At 42.9% G+C, this 27,861-nt stretch overlaps 1 protein-coding gene and 2 long non-coding RNA genes across 7 annotated transcripts in view; all 3 read right to left on the bottom strand.

Annotated features, from left to right (window-relative positions):
• Window positions 1-27,861, bottom strand: part of SLC25A21 (solute carrier family 25 member 21) — a 274,218-nt gene that overhangs the window by 156,992 nt on the left and 89,365 nt on the right. The gene's annotated exons all lie outside the window — the stretch shown is intronic.
• Window positions 2,530-6,221, bottom strand: LOC310710599. Its single transcript, XR_014528144.1, has 3 exons — window positions 6,141-6,221; window positions 4,416-4,517; window positions 2,530-2,666 (listed from the first exon to the last, which is right to left on the bottom strand). It is a non-coding gene; the product is annotated as an uncharacterized lncRNA (long non-coding RNA).
• Window positions 6,293-25,906, bottom strand: LOC310710350. 2 transcript variants are annotated; one of them, XR_014527956.1, is made up of 3 exons: window positions 25,661-25,906; window positions 24,892-25,337; window positions 6,293-7,325 (listed from the first exon to the last, which is right to left on the bottom strand). It is a non-coding gene; the product is annotated as an uncharacterized lncRNA (long non-coding RNA). The 2 variants fall into 2 exon arrangements; XR_014527957.1 differs by lacking the exon at window positions 25,661-25,906 and having other exon boundaries at window positions 24,892-25,593.

Here is a 27,861-nt window from a genome sequence, read left to right as displayed (position 1 = left end):
GCAAGGGGAAATTTATGATGGCCAAACCACAGTGACTGCACTGCTGTTACATTAGCTGACAAGTTCAACTTGAATATACATTTCAGTTTTTCATCCTTTATTGCAAAACATTAAAGAATGTATATTTCCTCTAGGGAATAACATGAAGTAAATATGTAGTATTAATAGTAGCTATTTTGTCCTAACCGCAATCTCCTTTATACCTGTCTGGGCAATAGCTTTCCTTTGCAAAGCTCCGCTAGTTTACTCTGGGAAGAAATGACTGAATTGGAACTGATTCCCTGTCCCTTTCACTTCTGCCTTAAATGGATACTTAGTTATGATAGTGTGCAGAGTAATCTGTGACTGGGGATATATGAGGAAACTCAAACCTGTTTTAGGTTGCAATCCAAATCCCTAATCCATCACACTGGTAGTTGTGGGAGGTTTTGACAAGGTAAAGGTCTGCCTCAGCCCAGCCCAGAAAGCTCCACCAATCTCTGCCCATGAAGTAGTACTATAAGGACAGATTATAGTAGGTGGCGGTGTGGTCTAAAAACCACTGAGCCTCTTGGACTTGCCGATAGGAAGGTTGGCAGTTCGAATCCCCACAACGGGGTGAGCTCCCATTGATCTGTCCCAGCTCCTCCTAACCTAGCAATTTGAAAGCATGCCAGTGCAAGTAGATAAATAGGTATTGCTGTGGCTGGAAGGTAAACAGCGTTTCCATGCGCTCTGGTTTCCATCACGATGTTCCGTTGCACCAGAAGCGGTTTATTCATGCTGGCCACATGACCCGGAAAGCTGTCTGTGGACAAACACTGGCTCCCTCGGCCTGAAAGCGAGATGAGCGCCACCCCATAGTCGCCTTTGACTGGACTTAACCATCCAGGGGTCCTTTACCTTTTACCTAGTACTATAAGGCTTCTCACCAACAGCAGCCCAGGGAAATCCCAAAAATGGGGTGTTCTGGGGACAAAAGGGACTGAGCTGGACCGGGTTTGGTTGGGTCCCAAGTTGGCCCCACTGCAGTCACTTGATGACTTTGCCCAATACTTACACCAACTGTAGAAAGCTTTGGCTTGTTCCCTGCCTTTCACCCTGGTATGAGGAACAGGGTTGCAGGTGTGGCGGTGTCTCTGCCCTTTGCCCAGCCAAACTTTGGGCTGCTCTGCCAGTACCTTGGTTTCACCCTGGGTTTCACCCTGCCTCGGTTCCAGGCAGCCCATGACTTGATTACTTCTTGAAGGGGGCATGCGGAAAAATCCCTATGTAAATAGTTCTCACTTGTTAGATCTTTTTGATGGAGAGGGTCATATGAGAGAGGCATTGTCAGTGTGTGAGCATTCACGCTGAACGCATATCAATCAACTTTTTCCTACTTGAAATTGGGAAAACTTACTTGAAGTCACTCGCAGGTGAGTCACGTCATCCAAAAACACACATTTTTGAGTGCAGTACAAGATCACAGCCCCCCCCCCCAAGCAGGGTGAGAGAGTGTGAGATTTTGGCACCAGTGTTCTGGGCTCGCCAGAGACTCATGCCAGAGTGCTGGGCCTTTAGGTGTCCTGGTGCTTGTGAGTAGGCCATGCCTGAGTACTAGACCTTTGGCACTCTGGATCATGTGCCCCTGCTCATGAGTACCCGAGTGAGAGTGTTTTAGTCCAGCACTCTGGCGTGAGGACTTGTGCCAGAGCACCAGCCAAAACAATGGGACATCTGGGAATCAAACAGAAGCTGGGATCAGCTTCTGTGTTTCTGGGATGCCCTGCTTAAAATGGGGCAGTTGACGGGTATGGCTGAATGTCCCAATTGACAATTAAGGCTGTATGCACAGAGTGGGAGGGTAGATAAGGCAAAACCTTCCATATCCCACTGTGTGCCATGTTAAATGGCCTACTCAGAGCTCAGTAATGGCTGAAATGCCTGAAGAATAACTCAAGGATACAATGCTACAGTGCTGTCCTGTTGTCTCCCTTGCCATTCCTGGTTTCCACCCAAATCTATAGTATGCAACACTAACAAATAATTAAATGAATCTGTTAGCTACAGTTTTGGGAGAGATAACTAAGCAGCTAAAAAGTTCCATCTCTCCCCGCTGCCCCACTAGTATGGCAGATGAGCTTCGCATGTCCACGGACAAGAAAAATTTCCCTAGGATTTAAATTAGTATCAATAAACTAGAACAGAATAAACTATACTAGTTCCAGACTGACATATACTTTATGTCTCCGTTCCCTTGAAGTGAAGACAGAGGGAGGGGGAGAGAGACAGAAAGAGTCTTCCTTCCAAAATATATATCTATTCATTATTAATTATCCTATCCATACAATTTGTCCACTATACACAAGAGAATTTAACAGAGTTAGGTTACTTTGTAATATCTCAAATAGCTTGGTTGACTGGAAATAGCATATGTGCAATGAAAACTAATTTGTACTTGATAGTGGTGGTTAGCATTCCAGACTGCCAAGGTTAATGAGACCTAGAATGATCTTGGGGGATTAATGGTAGTAACACAATTGGAAGCTACAGCACCTGAGACAGCTGTGACTTAATGCACTGGACTTTATTTGAAGGGGGGAATGGAATTATGTGTAATTTTCATTCCTTCATAAGGATGTAGCTGATTTCTCAAGATGAAGACTACGGGAATCAGAGAAAGTCTGTAGTCATTCTCAACTGTGCTGAAAAGAAAATGAAGCACACACAGTAGTACTAAAGTTAAAATAAATAAATGGTGTCTGTTTTGAAGTGGCACTGAACCCATTCTACATGTGTGCAAACTGTTGCTCAACTGTATACTCCACACAAGTAATAGAAAACAGCAGAGTTGGAAGGGGGGGGGCAGGTTCCCCAAAGAATAATTGGTGGGGGAAAAGAAGGATAACTGAAACTATGTGGGAAAAACGCAGTGGACTAATATGTTTATAAAGCTGATTGCAAAAAACCTATTGTAACAAAAAACACAAAGTAAGTTGAATTGCATTCATATAAGCAATCATAGCAAAATCATAGCAAAATCTTATAGCAAAATTCAAGCTTAAACTGAAGAAAGTAGGAAAAACCACTGAGCCGGTAAGATACAATCTAAACCAAATCCCTTATGAATACACAGTGGAAGTGAGGAACAGGTTTAAGGATTTAGATCTGCTGGACAGAGTGCCTGAAGAACTATGGGTGGAGGCTCGCAACATTATACAGGAGGCAGCAACTAAAACCATCCCAATGAAAAAGAAATGCAAGAAAAAGCCATGGTTTTCCCAGTAGTGATGTATGGAAGTGAGAGCTGGACCATAAAGAAGGCTGATTGCCGAAGAATTGATGCTTTTGAATTATGGTGCTGGAGTCCCATGGACTGAAAGAAGATCAAACCTCTCCATTCTGAAGGAAATCAGCCCTGAGTGCTCACTGGAAGGACAGATCCTGAAGCTGAGGCTCCAATACTTTGGCCACCTTATGAGAAGAGAAGACTCCCAGGAAAAGACCCTGATGTTGGGAAAGATGGAGGGCACAAGGAGAAGGGGACGACAGAGGATGAGATGGTTGGATGGTGTTCTTGAAGCTACCAGCATCAGTTTGATCAAACTGCGGGAGGCAGTGGAGGACAGAAGTGCCTGGCGTGCTCTGGTCCATGGGGTCACGAAGAGTCGGACACGACTAAACGACTAAACAAAAGCAATCATAGAGACACTGAATGTATTTCAGATAGAGCAATGAAACTGTAATCCCATGAACTGATTTACCCTGGTTTTTCTGCTATCAACATATGTAATTTTGTATTAAGATACCAGGGAGTCTGGATATATGCATGGAAATGGGCATGCTTGTGTTTCTTCACTCTGCAATTCTATGATTCTCTGATTCTCATTGATACAACGCTCTTTTGTAATCAACTTTATAAGCATATTAGCACATTACATTATTATTATTTTTTGCCCACACAGTTGAAGGCATGATCACGGGCGTAGCAAGACAGGGCAGGGAGGGTCAGCTGCCCCCCCCCCCATGATGTAAAGCAATAGAAATCTTAATTAACTGACCAATCACGGCGGTTCTGCACCCCAACAAAGTCCTGCCTCCCTTAACAAAAATCCTGATTACACTCATGGGCATGATCATGGTAAACTAGCAGTAGCCTCTGCCCCAGAGACCAAATGTGACCTCCAGGTCATTCTCAGGACCAGGGCTCCTGAGGTTGGGTTTGGGCTCTGCTGGGGGGGGGGAATCCAAGCCCTCCAGCAAGGGCAGACCAGCTAAAAATCTTTACCAGGGATGTAAAATAAATGTGTGATCTCATTTTTATGCTAATAATAAACATGGCAACAACAAGTGAATAGTAAGAGAACCCACACAAGTGACGCTGACAAAAAAACCCCCACACATATACTAAGTAGAAGAATAGAAGCAATGCCACCCAACCCCACTCCATTCACCATGCCCCACTCCCCTTCTTTCCCTCTTTTTTCTTCCTATCCTAATACTGTATGCAACACTAATGTCTCACAACAAATGAAACTGATCTGTAGAAAATGCGACTTGAAAAAAGAGACAAGGCACGTATTTTTGTAAACTAAGATCTCTTTAATAAAAATATAACTGAAATAATAATAATAATAATAATAATAATAATAATAATAATAATAATAATAAAAAATGGCAATATTCATACCTGTTGAGAATATATTTACGCAAAGGGGGCCCTGGGCTCCCTTCTAGATTTCTGGGCCCTGGTAATCTGAAAATGACTCTTTCCTGCCTGAATGGATAATTCAGAGGTCTGTGTGAGTGTGTGGAAATTAGTGTACTGTACAAGGTAAGTATTTGCATTGGTTTCTCCACACACCTTTGTCTCTGGTGCCACCCACCATTAGCATGCGGCCTCCAGAAAGTTGCCCCCAAAGTTTCCTCACCCCTGCAGAAAACCACTAAATGCAATTGGGACCATTTAACAAAATTTATGCATCACTTGACTGTAATAAAGCTTCCAAGCAGTTTACAAGAAATATTAAAATTTTCAATAAAAACAAGTAATTTAAAAAGATAATGAAAATCAACAGTAGATTAAAAAGAGTGTCGGGATAGGCTTGCCTAAAACAAAAACAGTTTAAGCAGGCACCAAAGAGTACAGCGAAGGCAACTACCTGATGCCAATCAGCAGGGAGTTCCAAGGCTGCCATGCAAAAACACCAGTTTATTACAAGGGCGGAACAAATATTATGTGCCACTTGTAACAGTGCCATTTCCACAGACTGAAGCAATTGAGTGGGGTCACAGAAGGTATTTAGTGATTGACAGCTCTTCTACCATGCCCTTCCTCCTTAAAACCTAATATAATTGTCACAAATTTAAAATTGCCCAGGGAAGAGTAACACAATGTGGCTGACAATAAACTCTTTCTGTGAAAATGAGCCCCCAACTACCACACATCTGGTGAAATAAATATGTTCTAAGTTGATGCAATGTGGGAAACAACCAAATATCAATCAAGAGGGAGTTCCATAGTTGGGGGGCTGCCACTGAGAAGTCCCTGCCTTGTACCAGCGCCTCACGGACTTTGCGCCACAAGCAGGGCCTGCCTTCCAGATCTTAAGAAGGTATTTGTGGGAGGTACTCCTTCAAGGTATCAACACTTTGACTGAACCCAGTGTCTAATCCACTGTGTGCTAAAGTTTTCAATTATGCCCTGAGCCTCCTACATGAATCATGGGGTTGTTGCAATAATAATAAAAAAACTTATGTCAAAAAATAGCCAAGGTGGTCACCATCTCTACAGCCTTATTTACATATTTAGTGAAAGAAAATGAATGATAGTCAAAAGACTGTCTTCCTATTCCTAAAATATTCTGTGGCAATGAAAAGAATGGATCTAGTCATAGTCAAATCTGCCCATTCTATCCCACAGACAGCTCTTCTACACACACAACCATAATTCAAAATTCTGTAACAGGTTAGTGATGGAGGGCTAGACTTTTCTCTTCTTACTACATACCTAATGTGCAGTCAGGGTATCACAGTCTGGGCATAAGAGCTGAAGTCGGACTATGATAGATGTTTTTAATGCACTGTTGACACAGGCTGACTTGCCCAGTCAAGCTTTTAATACTTCATATATGTCTCTTCATGTTTCATTATATAACAGCTTATTTTACTCATCTCACCTCTGATGGGGCTGCCATTAAGGAAACTTGTTTCCGTAGCAACAGAAAACCAGAACGGCTCTCCTGAGTCAAAGGTCAAATGGAGTCCTTTCTTTATTTCTCTCTCTCTCTCTCTCTCTCTCTCTCTCTCTCTCTCTCTCTCTCCCTCCCTCTCTCTCTTTCTTTCTTTCTCTTAATGCATTCAGCTGCACATTGCTGAAAGTTAGATTGTACTTCTCTCCCAGGGCTTTGGTTTTGGGTTCCCCCTCCCTGTCCCGCAAAACAACCCGTAAATGATAATGAAACGCTTAAAGAAATACGAAAGGGTATCCAATTTCATCTACCTGGACAGTCTGGGAGCATAGTGTGTAACAATAAACGAGTGTTCTTAAGTCGCAGCATTTCACTGGAAATGAGGCAGAACCTGTGTATTTTAACAGCTTTTTACAACTTGTAACCACTAGCAAATTTATTTTACTTTCTTGGGGAAGTCCAGTGAAATGCCCCTAAATTAAACTAAAGGGTCTTTCAGCCTTGAAGACAAAACCCATTTCTGCTGAGCACCTGAATATGTACAGGTGAATCCAGAAGACTGGAATGAAAGATAGTTTGTCTTCTGGCCAGTCTGACTCACTTCCAGCACTGTGATCATTTATTATCCAGAAAAGAAAGCCTGGCTTTCTGCTCTGCAAACACAGTGGTGGTCTTCGTTTCATGATGAATAGATTTACCATGTCTGCTCTAAAATGCATGATGACATAGAGTTTTCCAAAACACCTCCCCCAACACACCTGATGATGTTTTTAATGTATGTGCCATAAAAGAGTCAAGCACCTAGAAGTATATCATCCCCCCCCTTCAATTTGCTACATAAACTTAAGGTGACTTGTAGAAGATATATTACCTTGTACACTGATGGATCCCTTCGCATTTAAGCACAGATGACTGAACTTTGTTTTAATTTAAGCATGCAATACAAGGGTCCAAATCAAAGTATTTTGATCATGATAATGAAGATAAATTATAATGATATGCATATTTATCATCAGCTCTTCCGGACAAATAATTGTTTCGTTCATTTTGAAGGAGGACCTGTTGATTGCACCTCGTTGGTTTGCTAAGTGTCACTTAGCCTGTGTGTGAATAATGTCTGTTGATTCACTCCGGTAAATTTGGCAAGATCCTGTCTAGGACGACCAGGACGGTCTGGTAAGGAGCAAGCAGACAGACAGAATTAGGAAGAAATTTAAGACAAATGATAGGATAGAAGAGGCAAAAGAAGTGGGGCAAGCAGCAACCATGGGCCAAACTAAGAAGGTTCATGGATGAAGAGTTTGGATTTGGATTTGATATCCCGCTTTATCACTACTCTAAGGAGTCTCAAAGCGGTTAGCATTCTCCTTTCCCTTCCTCCCCCACAACAAACACCCTGTGAGGTGAGTGGGGCTGAGAGACTTCAGAGAAGTGTGACTAGCCCAAGGTCACCCAGCAGCTGCATGTGGAGGAGCGGTTCACCAGATTACAAGTCCACTGCTCTTAACCACTACACCACACCGGCTTGTACAAGGCACAATCAAGCCTGGAACCAATGAAGCTAAAGACCTCACAAAATATAATTTTGAACAGTACGTTTACTGTGTGGGGCTATTTTGAACATTTACTTCTAAGGAGGATAATAGAAAGCAATCTCCTTGTTTGCATTGCTTTCAGGTTTGTCCAATGGCAAAAAAGAAACACATTGAACATCCTTGGCACAACACAAAGATCTGATGCGGCCATTGCTACTGCTGATCTGCCTAGTCTTTCCTTCTCCCTCTGAACCCTTCATGCCCAATTTACAACCAGCTGTGCATTTGGTGCTGAGTGATGACATCAGTCCAGCTGTGCACTCCAGCTGACATCCCTCTCCCTATTGCTTGCCACTCCATCTGGCATTCAGCATTTTTTGACACTATGTCAATAAAGCCTTCCCAGGAGACATGTGACATTAATGATGACAGTAAGTGCTCATTCATTATTTTTCAGAAATTAATCACAATATCATAGCATATTATATTAGATATGTGTTACTGCAATACATGAGTTATATTAGTTTTTGTTTAAAAGTCAACTTTATTCTGCATTATTCTGCCTTTTAAGGAATATTATTTCCTTTGGAAATACAGTAATCCGTATCAACCTGCTGGTGGTCGGGGGGATAAAGAAAATGATTCCAGAAAAAATAAAAAATGCTGTACAAAATCCCGATTTGGTCATACATTTTGGTACTTGTCAATAAACGAAAGCACCGTATGTAAACAAAACATTCCTTTTAACATTAGGTCAGCCTTTAAGAAAAAGATCTATTAGTCATTACAAATGAATGTTCTGTGCACCTGTAAAATCTGAGGTGCATTCTTTCAAGTTTTTATTTCAACAGTATGTCTGTCAGAATAACCCCCTACTTAAAAAACAACAACCCAAGTATTAATACTAGACAAACTTTCCCAAATGTCACAGAACTGAATTAAGCATGAGAACTATGAGAATTACTATGTGAATTTATGCACTTCTCTCTGCTAGTTCAGACACATGTAAATCTTTTCCAGCCCTGCTCAACGGCTAGCAGAGATTCATAGTACGTGCACTGTAAGACTATGTGAACATAGAAACCAAACTAAAACGTTACTCACATAGGTGAACCAAAAACCCTGCAGTGCAATTAAGAGAGAGAGAGAGAGAGAGAGAGAGAGAGAGAGAGAGAGAGCGCAAAAAGCACCAGAAGCTCAGTCCTTCAATTGAGTTCAAGGCTCTTCATGCCAGGACCTGAGGACCGAGGACCCTTGATTTTGTTGTTCCAACACTGCTAATAGACTCTGCTCCCTGCACCACAGCAGCAGCAGTTTGAGTCTGGATTTGATATCCCACTTTATCACTACCCTAAGGAGTCTCAAAGCGGCTAACATTCTCCTTTCTGTTTCTCCCCCACGACAAACACTCTGTGAGGTGAGTGAGGCTGAGAGACTTCAGAGAAGTGTGACTGGCCCAAGGTCACCCAGCAGCTGCATGCGAAGGAGCAGGGAAGCGAACTCGGTTCACCAGATTACGAGACTACCGCTCTTAACCACTACACCAGTAAATGGGAATACCTCTGTGCTGATGACTTTGGAAAGGGGAACCCTTTATATGGCAAATGAAGCACGGAGCAAATGCTTGGGTTACAGGCCAGTGTTAACTCCCAGCACCTTCCATCACACTGAAGTATCTATGTGCAAACTGAGAGCTTATTAAGGAGGTTTCCTCTGATACCGAACCTGTCCTGGCTTCTCCCAGTTAGCAGTCTCACTGATGGTAGATAGATAGATAATTTATTATGGTCGGAGACCAGCTTATAAAACACACTTGGGGGTACAATCCCCAAGAAGGGGAAAAACATTTAAAACAATGTACAACAATAAATTTAAAATGTATAAATGTGATAAGCATATAGATACTTAAAACTTTAAGATAAGCTACCGCAGAGAGATGACCCAGAGTCACCCATGGAACCAAGTTTGGGGATTTTCTTAACGAACTAGTTTGGGTTGGGGGATGGTCTGATGTATTCTGGTCTTCCTGGGCACTCCCATGTAGAACTCATTCCAGTAATCTACCTTCAATGTTACCAGAGCCTAGAAAATGGATATCAGATCCCCAACAGTTTGGATGTTGCAGTCAGTAACTATTGGCTTGGTTTTTAGGCACTGGATCTAGACGACCACACGGAATATGCCTAATTTCCCCATACCATTACAGCCTCCTATGTATAATAATAAGCATATTCTCATTATTCTTCCCTTTGGGTTTTTTTTAAGGAAATAAGGTCAAAGGTAGGCCATTGTGTTTCATCTTGTTACTCCTGGGTATACTTACTAGATGCAAACAAAGACATGATCCCTATTAATAGTTACCCCATGAGTTAAGCAGAGGCAGAAGAAGGAAACCGTTTTTCATGTAATCAATACAACTCATGAATATTAAAAACAGAAAACAACAGTTTTGTGGCTTGACTGGCTTTGTTGGAGTTTGGAATTGTTTCAGCTGGATTAGATACTTGCTTTCCCTCTACAGCTGTGTGAATCCTGCAGGGCTCTCTTCACAAAACGGACCCCTGCAGTTTGATTCACAGAATTTGGAAGAGAACCAACCTTTCTATGGCTGCTAAGAGATTCAGGCTCATGACCGCATTTTGATTTCCTAGTAACTCTGTGTGTATATATGTGTGTAATATTTATTCATAGAATGTCCTAGCACATGCCTGCTAGACAAATCCAGTGGTTCCCTTGACATAGTTATGAGAATTGTTAAGCTTAATTGCCCTTGAGCAATTTCAAAAGATGACGGCACATAGAACTGGTGTGTGTGTTTGTGTGGATTGGTTGGCTTCTGAGGTGCTAATAATGGAATTTGATTGTTACACATTTCCAATTATCACCAGAAAATCTTTATTATAGCTTATTTGTGAGGCAGAGACTTCTATGTTTACCATGCTCTCATTGACTTTGACTGTTAATTTTTAATTTTTTTATTTGTACATCACTCAGTTTTATTTGTACAGTTGTGTTTATCTATTTACCGGTATTTAGGAAATTTTATTGTATGTCATTGTTTTTATGTAAACCACTTATCCAATACTTTAATAATCAAGAAATAGTCTAGTAGCTGATATTAATTGACCATTAAATATATAGGTTCAGAAGTCGAATGAAAATTTATTAGGGTGAGATCATAAAAAGAGGAAGTAGAACATCAAAAGAAGACAAATGGTGACACAGATTTGCAAAAATAAAAATGCAGATAAGAATTTGGATGCAAATTTATAAAAATAACAATACTATTAATTCAAATAGAAACACATCTCACTATAATAGGAAAGTCTGTGGCCTGTTGACCCATATGCCTGCTGTCTAGATGTCAACTGTCAATGGGCAACAATTCTCCCTTCTCAAGGTTCTTTAACTTTAAATCTGCAATGGATAACCTTTCAAATACAGGACTCATGGCCACCTTAGAAGTACTCATAAGCAAAATAAACCTGAACAAATTATTTTTTGGGTTGGGAACTCAGGTTTATTTGACAGATGCCCATGAAAATTATAGCTGCCAGTTCTGATTTTGGAAGATTTCATTTGCACATCAGGTTATTCTATATGCTCTTAGAAATTTCAAAGTCAGCTTAGCTACTAACCACAATAATAATAATAATGAAGGTCAAGTCTTTCATTGACTTCTACCCATGGGTGTTTGAAGTCAAGCCTAGATATCCTTTGGCAAGAAGTAGGAAACACTGCAGATATGGAATTTTACTGAACAAAGAGAAGCAGGCAAACCATATGTTTTGGAAATGAGATTTGGCTAGCTTTCCTACACTGAGGTGGATCTGTCTGGCTTTAAGAAGTTCTACTTTGGTTTTTGTTTTCGTTTGAGTGGCAAGGAAAAAAAACAAAATCTGAAGGAATTATCTTTACAAATTATTACTTCTAAATGAGACAATAGCTTTATAAAAAGGCAGCCATCTCTGCACTGTAGTCAAATCTGCTCCAGAGAGTTGGTGGGACCTGAGAGTTGGAGAACTGAAGGAGTGCGAACTGAAGGAGTGCGAACTGAAGGAGTGCAAGGTCACCCAGTGAAGTTCACAACTGTGTGGGGACTTGAATCCGGAATGTCTCCCTGGTCTAAATCCAACACTCTAGTCACTAGAGAGAACCTGAGAGCTAGCCTGGAAATCTTGCAAATGGAGCTGATGCAGAGTCTCACAGCAGCTAAGCTGTCCTCAACATTTTCCACATCAGGAACCTCCTTTTTTTTAGTGTAACTTCTCAGCTGTCCCCATCTGACCCTTCCTGTTAGCAGTGCCAGCACCTGCTTAAAAAAAATGAACAAAACTGGTTATGACAGCATCTCAGTCATCAGTCCCAAATCCATGATGCTCACAGCCAATGAGAAGAATGGAATACCAAATCAAACACTTACCTACTCCTCTAAAAGCAGGGCATTAGGAATGGAGTTTTACTTGTTGCTAAGATAAATGATTTACAGAGAGTCACACATGTCCTGTTTGGCTTCTAACATTGCTACAAAAAAAGCTCAAGTTCTTAAAGTAAAATTTGGAATCCCCAGTAGCTTTTTTAGATGCTACATATTCATCAGATCCTGGTCTTGGCAGCAAAACAAGGGTTTTCTCCCTCCTTCCCCCTCTATTGTTTTCAATAGAGCAAAGCCAAAAATGGGCAGATGTTCACTACCTCTCCTTGCCTCTCTCTGACACATGCAGGGTACAAGAGAAGTATTCTCTTTGACACTTTCCCCAGCTCACCCAGCCAGGAATAACATACGGCTTCACTGGCAGGACCCTGAAGTTGCTTCTGGACCTAGGGTCAAGGGGAGGAAAAAAAGCCAGCAAAGACATAAATAAACAGGACTGGAATGACTAACTACCATAAGGAGAATAAAACTCTCCCGCCACCCCCCTGTACAAGATCCAAGGAATCTGTTGCTGAAATTCATATATGCTGGCTACATTTAGAATTTGTGGTCTGGAGTTGTAATGGCCATTCAAGAGATTTGGGGGTGGGGGTAATAAGAATGTTTATGGCACAGAGTCCTGGTTCACCCCTTTACTGAGGTAGGGGCCACCTCTTTCCTAATTGTTTGTCCAGACTATTATTTTTAAAAATCCCAAAGAAAATGGCTCTACACTTTCCAATTTGCTCTATCAGCCAATGGGTTTTTCAACTGCTGATGCTAACTCCATTTGAAAACTGTCGTAATTTGTCCCATAATCTGTTGCCAGCGGTTGGGGATTTTTTTTTTTCTAGATGGCTTTTAGATATTTGAAGACTGTCAAGACCAAATTATATTGCTAAAGGCAAACATGCCCATTTTATTTAACATTTCCCTATTCAACAATCTATTTTATCCCTTTTCTTCTTTGCTGCTCTGTATTGAATCATTTTCAATTTATCTGTATCTTTTTTTTAATGTTGCATCAGAAGAGCAGCATAGATTTTATATTGTAAACTGCCCTGTGATCCTTGGGTGAAAGGTGGTATAGAAATTCAATAAAAAGATGGGGATTCCTCCACAGATATTGACCAAATCCAAGTCTAATTAGTTTCATGGAACATATTTGCAGTTTGGTGCATACTGAATCCTTGTCAATAGAGCTGCAAACTGATCTGTTTTTAAATTGCCCGAATTTAAGCTGCCATCAAACTAGATTTTCTTTTTAGTCAGTGGAATAGCATATTCAAACAAGCATAGGTTCATTCTCTGGAAAATGTGGCAATATCATGCACATAGTCTTGTATCAATCTGTGTTGATTTCAACACAATTTAGGTTGTGTTGCCCATCTTGTCGGCAAAACTCATATCTAATTCACATTTTAATGTAAATCAATATTTTAATTCATTAATAATTTGAATAGCAAAGAACTTTCCCCAGCCATTCTGGGCGGCTTGCAGCATATCTAAAAGCATAAAACATGGGGAACTTTAGTTCAGAGAACTGGCCTAAACAGGATTTAGATATTCTACATAGGAACAATAAGTAAATGCATAATAATAGATATTAAGACTTGATCAGTTGCTAACAGACCTACAGAGGGAAAATTCAGTTTTAAATGCAGACTTGTAGAGCAGCAGCAGATGAGGCAGAACATCACTAACCACTGACTGATTTCATAAGTAAACTGCCTCAAAAAGATCCCAGAAAACTATTCTCTGGGATCTATGTGTTGGACAAGAAGGAAGCACCTGCAAGCAGTTTTAGGACAAGAAAACCCTGTAAACAGAGTTCCTATCACTGATGCTGCTTTCCTAAACTGATACAAATGGATGTACTAAATCTGGTTATTTGGACACCATTCTTGGAACATTCGTGCTGCAGTTTTATTGTCAGTATTTCTTCACTCGGGGCCGGATATTACCCTGCCTTATGTGGGCGGAAGAACGCACAACGTGCATATGTGGTGGGGAACTCTGCAAGAGGATGAAGGGAGACAGGAGACTTGTTGCATACTTCTTTCCCTTCATGTACATGCTGTACAGCTGGAGCTGTAAACCTTTGACGCATGGGGTGTCCAGTTACTTAGCACTTGATATGGTTCCTCAAAAGGATTTTACCTATGTGCATGAAGCTAGTAGGGAGAGAAATAACAGGCAGCCCCGGTACTCTTTCTGGGCGCTGAATATACGTTATGTGTGATCTGTATAATCTGTTCATGTTGGGAGATAAAATGAAAATCGGTGGGGTGGGGAATAATCTCCACAACTGCAGAAGCACCATGAGAGGAGTGGAATATGTTTTCTGAGAAACTAAGCATCGGTGGAGTGACCGATAACCTTTTTGAACCATCTGGATATGCTCTGACCACTTTCCCTATAAACAAAGTGGGTGGTATGCACATGGGCATGCTGAACACCTGAACAGAAGGTGGAAGAGAGAAACTATGGATCTCTATGGCTGGGGAGAATCCTTGAGGCAAAATCCTGTTTCTGGACCAGGGCCTCCCCAAGGCTAGCAGGGGCCACAGATATTGGCTTTGTGCTGCAAGACAGGTGAGGTGCTCCCTGCTGCCTCATGTAGCAGCAGAGAACAGGTCTGAAGCGGGGGAAAGAATTGGCCTTGGAGCACATAAACTGGGTTCCGCTCAACTCGGGGGACACACACACACTTGTGATGTCACATGTGCACCGCACATGTGACATCATGTGGTTTGAGGAGGCCCAACAGGGCCCGTTGCAGCCTCGGGAAGGCCAAATGAGGCCTGCTGTGGCCGTGGGTATGCCCAATGGGACCGGTTGTGGCTGCAGAGTATTGAGGGGGGCCGGCCCCCTCCTTGAAAATTTAGGTGGTGTTAGATTGTGCGTGAACATATCAGTCGACTCAGTGATTCTTCAGACAGCTCTTGTTTATTCACAGGCCAGAACAGAACTGAACTGAAGGGTTCAGCCTGTTTATATAGAGCTCCACTACAACGCAACAGTAACAACTTTCTGTAACTATCCAATCACTGAATGTCACTTTCAATTCCTTATTTGCATATGTGGACCTGAGTGAAAACTATCTACAGTACCCCCCTGCTGGCCCAGGGTGAGAACTTCCGTGCATAACAGGTGGGACCTCAGCTCCCTGCCTCCCCAGGTAGGCTTAGTTCCCCCATAAGATCTAACTGTAGTTAGCCGCTCTGAGCCCGGCTTCGGCTGGGGAGGGCGGGATATAAATATATTTAAAAATATTTATTTATTTATTAACTGTGAGGAGACTCTCCTTGCACAGATTAAACAAGAGAACTCTAGTATGCCTCTCTGCTCAAGTCAAGCTTTCAGAGTTGCAGCCTTGCTAGAGGGCTTGGGGAACCCTAAAACAAATTTAGGGGTGTGCAGGGAAGGGGGGCATTCCATTGTGCAAGCAGAAATCCTTGCACTAACAGAACTACTTCGTTAGCACTATGTCCGATGGAACTTATTCCCAGTCAGGTATATCTAGGGCTGCAGTCTAAATCTTTGAAATATTAGAGGGTATGCTATCCCCTCTAGATTTATGGTTAATTTTATTTGCTCAGCAATCCTGTCAAGCGGATAATCCAGTGTGTTTCAAGGTAGAACTGGGTTTTGAACCCAGATCTCCCATATGCAAATCCAACATGAAATATGGAGAGGGGCATGTGTGACACCCCCAAATTTCCACTGTGAAAACGATAAACAAACAAAAATCCACACTCACAATTTGGGAATCTCAGTTCTAGAATAAGACTCCAATGTGCAGTATAAACAGGACATTTTTTCAGCTAGAACTCACCAGAAATCAGTTCCGGCACCTCTCATGTGGGCGCCATTGCCATTCTAAGAGAAAAGCATACATGGTGTGTTCCAGCACCACTTTTGCTAGAAAAATAGCACTGAGTATAACTATAGCAGGAGCCAAATATCTGACGACTCTTGATACTGATGAGTTATACATTAACTTTATTCTATTACTAATTCAAAGAACCCTATTACAAATTACAAATATGAAAATACTGTTCAGGAGCTAGAGGCAATGTTATTGTACACAAACTGATCTGAACAAAAATGGCAGTGCTGAACAGCCTAGTAGCATTAATTATTTGGTAACTTAACTAAATAAAGAATGCCTTGCCCTCACCATCTAACACACACACGCAACCTCCATGGCACAGGAAGTCCTTTCGCTTTTCAGAACATCATCCATCATGCTAAGGGAAACTGCAGGAAAGTAACCTACTACTTCTTAATAGGCTTCTGCACAGAGAGTTGCTTTGAAGCAGCAGCTGCCCATAGTAAATTTCACTGACCCTTGGTGCCATTCACCAGGTTTCCAACTGTTTTGTCTCCTAAGCTCAGTGTTAGGACCAAGTCACAGCACCTGACAAAACTAAGAAGCCACAACAATATGAGGATTTAAAGCCTCCCGTGCTGTTATCTTTTCCACATAGCACCAGCAGAGAGACCTGATGCCAGCATGTTTACCACTACAGGGTGAGTTTGCCTTCTAGAAAGCAAAGTACAATACATTTTAAAAAGAAGAGAGCATTTTGCTGTACATCTGTAAATAAAGCTTACAGAAGTACACATGGCCTCTTAGAATACCAGGTGGTGCTTCTAGGTCCTCTTCTGTTAAAATCTAAAAGAAATGGGAAATCGGTTGTGTCACTGAGGTACTGAGATGAGGGAAAATGCAGTTGGTGAGAGCCTGCTTTCCGTGAAACTCCTAACGGGAACGGAACACACACACACACACACACAGAGAGAGAGAGAGAGAGAGAGAGAGAGAGAGAGAGAGAGAGAGAGAGAGAGTCTGTGCAAGGCTATCCTATTTCATTTCATGCAGAAGCAATACTCTAAACGTTACAGAGAAAATATTCTAAACATTAACCCTAACCCACCCTATTCTCTTGAATATAATTTTGTAATGGATTTTAATGGGTGGATATGAATTCTAATAAATACTAGCATCAAAGCTGAAATCATGTCCTGACAAAGCGCTAAATATACTTCACTATTTTGTTATTAAAACAACAACAAGGAAACAACACTACAGTGGTACCTCAGGTTAAGAACTTAATTCGTTCTGGAGGTCCGTTCTTAACCTGAAACTGTTCTTAATCTGAGGTACCACTTTAGCTAATGGGGCCTCCCGCTGCCGCCGCGCCACCGCAGCGAGATTTCTGTTCTCATCCTGAAGCAACGTTCTTAACCTGAGGTACTATTTCTGGGTTAGCAGAGTCTGTAACATGAAGTGTCTGTAACCCGAGGTACCACTGTATTGCACCATGAAAGGCTTTGTGATTGTCTTTCTTAAACAATTCATGATATAATGAAATTACATATAACTACTGATGTAGTGGATGCAAACTGTTGCTCTTTTGAAATCAGCAGTGGACAGAGCAGAGCCATGGCTGCTGCTACATTTTGTTTTTATCATTGGTAAAAATGGTAAAATTGTATTACTCCCTCTTCCTCAGTATTGGCTCATTTTCTTTTGTTTTCTTAGACAAAAATTAAACGATTAAATTAAATGCCCCCTAAAACCCTAACAAACCACCAGAAGATCAAAGGAGGATTTACAACCAGTAGGTTTATGCCCCATAAGCTCCATTATTCCCATGCATTAAAACTGCACAATTTGTCAGCTGCCCTGAAAACCTGGCGATGCTAAACTAGCCATTAAGCAGATGATTTCACAAGATTTTTCAAAGGGGGGAAAGCTAATTTTGCCGTTTTATATGCCCTTCTTTACAAAGCAAGTGGAAAAAGCCTGTAGATACACTGTCTTGGGAAAGCAGTGGGTTGATGGAAAGCACATCACTAATATATTCAGTATGTACTAAACTTAAGGGAAAGTTTTATAAAATTATTTATCAGTGGGGACTGACCCAGACAAACAACACAGTTTTCCATGCAATGCTGTTCTCTCTGTGTGAAAGAAGGCCATACAAAATGGTCACAATCCACAGCAGAGAAGTGAGTTAGGTAGTCACAGAAACATGGCAACTTCAGGGATGTAGTTAAGTCAGAAAGAGAAGTCTGAATTCTGTGTTAATGTATCATGATCTGGACTTGAAGCAAAGGAGCTAATAAGAGTGCATGTAGAGTACATTTCTCTAATCAGAGTTTGCTCCCACAAGCCTGGGATTGAAAAAAGGTAGCGGTGGAGTACAGGGTCAGGTTTAAGGTGCTGGTTTTGACCTTTAAAGCCCTATGCGGCCTAGGACCCTCATACCTGTGGGACCGTCTCTCCTGGTATGCCGCGCAGAGGACCTTAAGGTCCACAAATAACAACACTTTGGAGGTCCCAAGCCACAAGGTGGTTAGATTGGTTTCAACTAGGGCCAGGGCCTTTTCAGTACTGGCCCCGACTTGGTGGAATGCTCTGTCACAAGAGACCAGGGCCCTGCGGGATTTGACATCTTTCCACAGGGCCTGCAAGACGGTGCTGTTCCGCCTGGCCTTTGGTTTGGACTCAGTCTGACCCTTATGTTTCCCTCCCCTTATGGTTTTGATTTATGGGCTACTACTAAAATGAGGCTGCATTTTAAATTGTATTTTAACCCATATTTTAATTAACTTCTTTTTTTCTATTACGTTTTATTGTAATTTTATTGGTGTTAGCTGCCCTGAGCCCGGTTCTGGCCGGGGAGGACGGGGTATGATTAAAAAAAATTATTATTATTATTTTATTGCTTTTCCATAGCTTTTTGAAACAGATAAAGTGACATCACTGAGTAGAATGCACACACATTGGCCAGAGTCTAAGGGTGGAGAATCTCATGCTTGGGGACTGAATGCGCCCCCCCCAACCAGTTTCTCTGGGGGGCTATCAGGACTCCCTTGCTCCATGCCCTCCTTGAATGTTTTCGCTTGACAGGGAATGTGGTCTGGGGTTTCTCACATTACTTAGCAGAATGGGAAGGAGTGGCAGTGCAGAGGTTCACAAATTACTGGTGAAAGGAAAGAACCAGTTCTAAAGCTTGGTTCACGGCTGCTGCAGCAGACCTAGCTTCCATTATGGAACTGAACTAGGGAAGATTTCATCTTTTGTAGGATTAATCAATCGCAAAGTTTTAAGCTGTACATGTTCATGCACAACTGTACAGTTCCAACAAAATACATTATTTCATGCAATACTTAGGTTGAGGTGCAAACCAAATGGACTCCATAAAGTAGCTCAAGCTGAGATGTCTAAAAGCAGCAATACTGTGTCTGGATTTAACTTGATTAAAAAGCCTAGTGAAGACTTCTGGAGTGATTTTTCATCACTCCTAATTAATTAGTAGGGTAATGCAAAAATGAACATTCCCAGTTCCATGTGTGCCTCTAATTTCATTGCCATCTGAAACAAATTCAGCTAGACTAGCCTCTTTAAAACAGGAAAGAGAAAGACAAGCTGTTTTCCACATCTGGAAAATAGAACAGCAGCACAGTAATTTCCAATTGTCTGTAGAAAAACACACACACCAAAACATTCTATTTATTCATCTCTTTCAAAGGTATTAAGACAGCAAACAGAATTCTTACATATAAGAACTGGTTTCATGTAGAGCTCCGGAATGAACATGGGATCTTCGGAATGATCCTATGTAGGTTTACAAAGAAATAAGTCCTAGTGAGTTCAGTGGGGTATTCACAAGCATAGGCACATGCAGCATATTTCATTACGGTATGCATCCAGGGATTATATATATATATATATATACACACACACACACACACACACACATACATACACACATACTCATAGTCATAAAGGTATTATTTTTATTTATAAAACAAACTAAAGAAACTAAAGCTTAAGAAACTTAAGAAACTAATAAATAAACAAATGCAACTGATGCAAATATTTCAGCTCCCTTTCATTCCAGTTCTCTGCCTGGCCCTAACCACTATCTTTGATACCACTAGAGTAGTTTCAATTATTATTATTTATCCAACTTATTAGTCACTTGTAACACTAAAAGGTGTCCAGGTGACTTACAATGTATTTAATATTTAACATATTTTATCTAACCCATACATAAGATCTTAGCACATTTTAAAAAGCAAAATTACAACAATTACTAAAAATCAAAATTCCCTCCCGAAAGCCCAGGCATACTTATCAATTGACAGAATATAAAAAGGCAATTCCTGCTTTCTCCCTGAGCATTGTCTGTGATTCATGAGGGGGCAGTCTCAATATTTGTCCTCAATATTTGTCCTCCAGAGACAAATGCTCTGTCATGTTAAACAAATAAGAATTTCATGGTCCTGAATACAACCAAAATGCAAGCACCCAAATGCCATTTAAATGCCATTTTTATGTAGTGTGCCGCTGCCTGTCCTTGGTGCTTAGAACAATTCTTTCTGTGTTGTCTTTAACAACACAAATATTGAATTTTCTTCTTTTTGGTGTGACACCTGTTTTGGAAAGGATTATAACATTCAGTGCTGAGCCTGGCCTTCTCTGAAAGAAGAAACCAAATGTAGGGTTGTACATTTGAGGGTACACAAATAAAGCACAAACACCAGAACAGCTGAGAAACGAGTCACTGACTGGAAGAAGCATCTTGGCTTCACAGAGGAGACAGAGAGAGAGAAAATCCAGGAAATCAAGTCCTCCAGTCATAGTCAGAGTGACAGGAGAAACAGACTGGAAAAGAAAGTCCCAGAGCAAACATCTGTAAGTACTGCTACTGTGAAAGAAAGGGCAGAAAGCACAAGCTCACATGCACCTTTGCTCAGCAGCCTGAAACTTAAGCCAAAAGCAGTGATATGGGATCAAAGACAGTGGCAGGGCTATCTGCTGTTTGCTTAGGAACACCATCGGAGCAGATGGTCCCCCACGTGTTGATTCTCTATTCCCCTACTAAACAGCCACTTTAAAGTAAGCATGAAATAGCATGGGAGAAACATCTGCACATAGTCCAGCAGACCACCAGTAGTGTAGCAAAGGAAAAGCAAGAGGAGGGGAAGGGAAAGGAATGCAACCATTCAGGCATATCCAGAACTAGGTTTGGGACAGGCACCCCAGCGAGTGGCATAACCTCAGTGTGTATACATATGTATAGCCACTCACTGGTTGTCTTTTCCTTTCATTACACAGCAGGAATATGCTTGCGTTCTCACCCCCCAACTTACAGTAGGCCACAAGATACTCTGCATGAGCAACCTGGGGCAGGGAGGCGGGGTAGCGTTTGAGAAACTCCCAGGGAAGGACTCATTCCTTAATCCCAGCTTCTCGACTGATAGTGCCCTTCTGTGGTTTTCACAGTTTTGTGTAAGGATATTGTCTCTGAAAGGGTATTGGCCCGCCCTCTGAGCTTATGCGATGATGAGGCTCTGTGCATGTGCCAAAGATAACCACTTGCACTGCCAGAGCTTTCTCTTTAGGTTTTTTTTTGCCACAGAGGCAAGCCACTGATCAGTTTAAAAAAGAGATTTGTCTCTTCAACTTGTGGAACTGCTCTAGGACAAACACCAAAAAAGCTTGGGCAGCACATTTGCTCCCACTCCGCCCACAACTTTCTCACAGAAGTTCCACCTGCTGAAAAAGCAGATCACATTTTTATATAGAGCAGTGGCTTGTCTCTTTAGCATTCCCTCAGTCTAGAGCAGTGTTTCCCAACCTTTTTTGGGCAAAGGCACACTTGTTTCATGAAAAAAATCTCGAGGCACACCACCATTACAGCCCCGTGACGTCAGCGCGCAGCGTCACGCCGGGAGGGACATGAATTGCTAGCAAATTACATAATCACCTCCTTGAGGGCTGGCTCATCTTCTCCGAGGCAGAACCCCGTTAATTAACAGCACAGACTCACACCATAGCCAAGACGAGGGGGGGAAACCTCAGTCATGCACAGTCATGCACATGTGGGGGCTAAATGAGGACGAAGACCGGGCAGAGAGCAGGGTTCAAATCACCCCACCTGGCCAGGACAATCCCTGGGTGCTCCCTTGGGCCACTCGCCTGACCCACCTCGCAGGGCTGTTGTTGCGAGGATAACACGGGGAGAACCACGCGCGCCCCCGGGAGCTCCTTGGAGGAGAAAGCGGGCGATGAATGCAATGCACGAAATATATGAGAGGCGACCAGGTTTTGCAGGTGAGGGGCCCCCGCCAGCCTCCGCTTCCAACACCCGGCGCAACGACGCCGAAGTTTCCCCCCGGGCTCGGCTCGGGGAGCAGCGCTGCTCCCCCCGGCTCCCCTTCGCCCTCCCGGCTCTCTCTGCCGCCCACTGGGGACCCCCCTCACCTGCCAAGTCCGGAGCGCCGGTGGAAGTTGCATGCATGCATGCAGGGCGCCGCGTTGCCATTGCATTGCACTGCACTCCATGCAACGCCTGCACGCATGCATTGCCTTGCACGCCCGCCAAGGGGTCTCCCCGCGGTCCGATGGGTCCCCTCCGGCGCGGATGCAGCATTGCAAAAATAAAAAACCCCTGACGCAGCCCTACCTGGGGGGCAGCCTCCGCCTCCGCCGCTCCGCCTCCGCGGGGATCCCCGGGCTCCATCCTGCCGCCCGATCTCCGCGGGGGCGCAGGCAGGCTGCGCGGGGGCTGCGCGGAAGAGCCCCTGCCCGCCCGGCCACCGCCGCTGCGCTCATTCCATGGCCGGGAGAAGAGCGCTTCAAACAAAACGCCCGGCCCGCCAGGCCACGCTGGGAAACGTAGTTCGCGCACCCCGCGCGGGCGCGGAGCCCAAGGGCGAGGGGACTACGGATCCCGGCAGCCCCCGCGCCGGGGACGGAGGGGGAGAGGCCGGGTGCAGGGATGGAGGGACGGGTGGGCGAGCGAGTGAGTGGCAGCCGCCAAGCCTTGGCCGAGAGCCAGGAAGGGCCTCCCCGGAGGAGGAGGAGGAGGGAGGCGCAGAGCGGGAGGGAGGGAACCCCAGAGGTCATCTAGTGACGGCGCCCCAATCGAAAATTTGACTTAAAAAAAAATATTTTTTAAATTTTTCCCGCGGCACACCAGGCAACATCTCGCGGCACACTAGTGTGCCACGGAACAGTGGTTGGGAAACACTGGTCTAGAGAATCTACCTGCTTGTGGTTAATGTTGTCTATTTGTCTAACATGCTTCCTTCCCCAATAATGAGGCAGAAGGAGCCCACTGTCTCTGGTGACAGGAGCAGTGAATTGGAACTCAGGCCCTCCTCATTATGCCCATGCAGTCTCTGTCGCCACCTCCCTGCCTCAACTTGCCCTGCTCCGAAAAAGGGCCAAGAGACATTTTGTGAGAGATGGCCCAAAAAATGCCTGCACACACCCAGAACATTGCAGTTGGAATCAGTGTCCATGTTGAAAAAAGCTCAACAACGTTTGTGTCCGTATCTTCACTTTTTGAAATATGGCAACCCTAATTTACCACATTGGCTAGAAAGACTTTATAAACTTCAAAATATTTTAAGCCTAAAAATATTCTAGCAATATCACGCATGTCAGGAAGAGGCCATGAGACATGCCAAGGCCCACTACCACCATGGGGAGACCCAATGAGACCTGCCGCCACTGTGGGGAGGTCCAGCAAGGCCGCTGCCACCACGGGAAGGCCTGGGCCCTCAAGATTGGGAGGGCTCAGCCCTGTGCCCACATACTTTGAGGACACCTCAGCCCCTTAGAGTTGGCACCTATGGTTTGGATGAACAATCTGCAAACTTCATACTTGATCCCTGGAGGTGGTCAAGAAAGCACTGGCATGCAAATGTAAAATGTCCACACAGCCTATAAGCTATAGAAGGGCACTACTGAAGCACAATAACGGCTAATCCACTTTGAAATCTTTGGGGGGACGGGACCTAAACACAGAAAGCTACAGACCTGGCTATGGAAAGTAATGGAACTGAAAATACCACATATTTTTGAAAATCGAAGGCCCACAGAGACACAACATACGTACCCTCCAACATTTCTCCTATGAAATTCTATGAAATTCTCCTATGAAGTTCTATTTCATAATAATAAATTACTAGTTATACCCCACCCATCTGGCAGGGTTGCCCCAGCCACTCTGGGTGGCTTCCAATATATATATATAAAAACATAATAAAACATTAAACATTTAAAAACTTCCCTATACAGTACTGCCTTGAGACAGCTCAGGGGTTGCATAACTCCATACCCTCCAACATTTCTCTGATGAAAATAGGGATGTCCTAAGAAAAAGTGAGATATTCTGGGATCAAATCAGAAACTGGGACAGTTTATGTAAATCTGCGACTGTCCCTGGGAAAGAGGGACACTGGGAGGGTCTGAACATATAGAAACCAAACCCAATCCAAAGACATAAGCAACAAACAACTCCAGCACAACAAATCAAATCACACCATACCAACCTCCAGTGTTGCATGATTAATGTGGTACAGGCTGCAAACTAATACCTCAAGTTACATACGCTTTAGGTTACATATGCTTCAGGTTACGGACTCCGCTAACCCAGAAATTGTGCTTCAAGTTAAGAACTTTGCTTCAGGAAGAGAACAGAAATTGTGCTCCGGCGGTGCGGCAGCAGCGGGTGGCCCCATTAGCTAAAGTGGTGCTTCAGGTTAAGAACAGTTTCAGGTTAAGTACGGACCTCCGGAACGAATTAAGTACTTAACCCTAGGTACCACTGTATAAATATTAGTGTACCAGCTTCCTATATAGTGTTATCTTAAATGTGTCTACTTAGAAGTAAACCCCACTGAGTTCAATAGCATTTCCTTTCTAAGTTATTATAAGATTGGCACCTCAATCATATAGCACTCTAATTTTTCATACTTGTATGTTAGTTCAGTATTTCCAGTGTTTTAGGAAAAGCAGCCCTGATGTATTTTGCCATTTTCACAAGCGAGCCTTGAGCTTGTTTCTGTCATGCAGACTTTTAAAAAATTGTTAACTTTAAAAATGCTTCAGGGTGGTGCAAGTTTCTAAATTGTGTCTCATTTACAAAATACTCAGCAACTAGAAATATTCAGCAGTCAGATTAGTCCAAATCAAATCCAGAAGTGATTCCAGTTCAACGAGGAGGCCTGTTGGAAACAGTGAAGATGATGACAGGAATTTTCCATTTTTCTTCTTCTTCTTGGATGGTACATGTTGAAACTAAATTATCCCTTTTCCCCAATAAAGCCAGTTCTTCTGCTGAATAAGTCTCCCTTCTGTTTGGTTGCATCTATTTTGAGCAAATAGCACCTGTGTTACAATGACAGTTCCATAATGAGACCCTGGTGTGGAAAGAAGACAGGAAAGAATGCCGTATTCACCAGCAAAGGCTCTGCAACAGAAATAAGCAGGCCGAGGCAGGAAGGAGAACGCTTTTGCTGCATATGTGTGGGAATTGGACACTAGTTCCCATTTGCAGAGTATGCAGATGTCAGCCCTTGGTCGTTTGACCCGTTAAGTAGTTCTCTTTTCCCTCCTATAAAAACTACGCAAGACACTCTCTTTTAAAGTTTAAGGAACAAATAACGTTTACTTGGTGTACTTACAGCTGCAGAGTAAATATACAGTGCAGGGGGCTGTTTCTTAAGTTACTAATATTTCTTACATAGATTAAACTGTGACAGACGGTTAGAGGCACAACATAGCATATCTGCTGCTCTAACTGTTAAGACTGTTCTACTAACTGCCATAACTGTACCAACTGCCATAACTGCCAGAAGGTATATGACATCTCAGAGTTCCACACCTCTTGCAATTAACCCTTTACATATGCATTTTGGATGCTAACATCCTGCAATTTGGTCAAACGCCATTTCAGCAACAGGAAACTTGAATGAGCCGAACCTTATACAGCAAATATGTTACCTTCAAAGAAAGATAACATATTGTTGTCTTAACTCTGTTGTCCAACCCTCTTCAAAATACAGTGGTAGCTCGGTTTTCGAACGTAATCTGTTCCGGAAGACCGTTCGACTTCTGAAACGTTTGAAAACCAAAGCATTTACTTCCAGAAGCATTTACTTATGGAAAACTCAATATGGAAGCCACGTGGCCAGTGGCGGAGGAAGGGGGGTGCGGTCCGCCCCGGGTGTCATCACTGAGGGGGGGTGTGTGACAAAATGAGTTTTAAAAAAATTGGGCTCACAAAACGTTTTAGAAGTGACATGGTGGCTTAGGCCCCCAGGTTCCGCGCTGCCTGAAACAGCAGCGTGGGACTTGTGTCTGCCTACTGCCTCTCCCTCAGCCGCCCTACAGCTGAAGGGGAGGCGGTGAAGAGGCTCCAAGCTTCGGAGAGGCTTGCCCCGGCTGCAGGACATGCCCTCGCACCAGGCACCTGAGGGGCTAGCTACGCTGCCGTAGCCTTCAACTTCTGAAAAGTGTTTGAAAACCGAAGCAGTTACTTCCAGGTTTTCGGCGTTTGAAAACCGAAATGTTCAATTTCCGAGACGTTCGAAAACCGAGGTACCACTGTGCAAGCTCCTCTGCAATTTCAGAATCAAAACTTTCACATTCACAAGGAATTTTTGACCAGAGATCTAAAAGACAGATCTTTAGAGACGATCTGTAATCTTATGTGTCAGACCATGCCCTCTTTGAATCACACCTGTTTTCTTGGTAAGGTTGTCACCTTTTAACCTCTCCAAAAGCCATTCACTGCATCAGTAAGGGGAAAAAAGTATGCAGCATAAAAGGATTTAATACAACTAAACATAATCTATTAACATAGTTTTAGTTTAACTATTAAATTCAGAGTTGGAAAACAGGTTCCTAAAGCCTAAGAGCCATTTATACTCCACACTGTTCTACAGCCCGGGTGGAGATGAAGAGGGGTCTGAGAACCACCCAGAAACCCAGAGAGCTGGGATCAGGCCCCGCAGTTCTGAGGCAGTGGCATCTAGATTTGATGACTCCTAGAAGTGATTGCCAATGTGGAAATCTCCTGGAGGGCCAGACTTCCCTTGCTCATTTGAGGAAACCTTAGGTTCACATCTGAGTCCACGAGGATGTGCTGTATGGGGATGCCTGGCTTCAGGCATTAGGCGCATTGGCAGACCAACTCTGAGTGGGAATCCCTTGCAGATGACTGCAATGCCTGGAGACAGGCAGTCAGGTTGTCTATCCACAGCAGTGACCAGAGTCAAGAACGACTACTGGGAGGAGCACAGAACGAAGAAATGCTGTGGTGCAACTGCAGCAGCACAACTGAATGCACTCATCTGCCCCAGCTGCAAAAAAAAGGTCTCTCCCATATCAGTCTCTGCAGCCACAGAAGACAGTGTAGCTCTCCAACAGTTTGACTTCGCCTCCAAAAGCGCATTCCTCCATTGCCTCCTGATGCCAACAAATATTTACCAACCTGGTGCTCTTCAGTTGTTTTAGACTCCAACTCTGCAACAGCATTTATGTCAAGATATAACATACATCCACTGTGTGTACTTTCCAGAAACAAGGGGAGGCATTTTTGCTATGACAAGTCTTCCCAGCTTGATGAAGAGGTCTCTACCATGAGTGTCTATTTTGTATTGTTTAAAATTAATATTTTTCTCTTTTGTGTTTTTTTATTATTATTTTACTTGTTTCATTATATTTTGCCCATCACCTTTAGATAGATAGATATAGATAGATAGATAGATAGATAGATAGATAGATGATAGATAGATAGATAGATAGATAGATAGATAGATAGCTAGATAGATGATAGCTAGATAGATGATAGCTAGATAGATGATAGATAGATAGATAGATAGATAGATAGATAGATAGATAGATAGATGATAGATAGATGATAGATAGATAGATAGATAG

The sequence above is a fragment of the Podarcis liolepis genome, assembly GCF_965112155.1.
Source record: "Podarcis liolepis genome assembly, chromosome: 1".
Lineage (NCBI taxonomy): Eukaryota > Metazoa > Chordata > Lepidosauria > Squamata > Lacertidae > Podarcis > Podarcis liolepis.
Note: the sequence above shows the minus strand (reverse complement) of the source record. Positions and strands in the feature narration are given on the sequence as shown.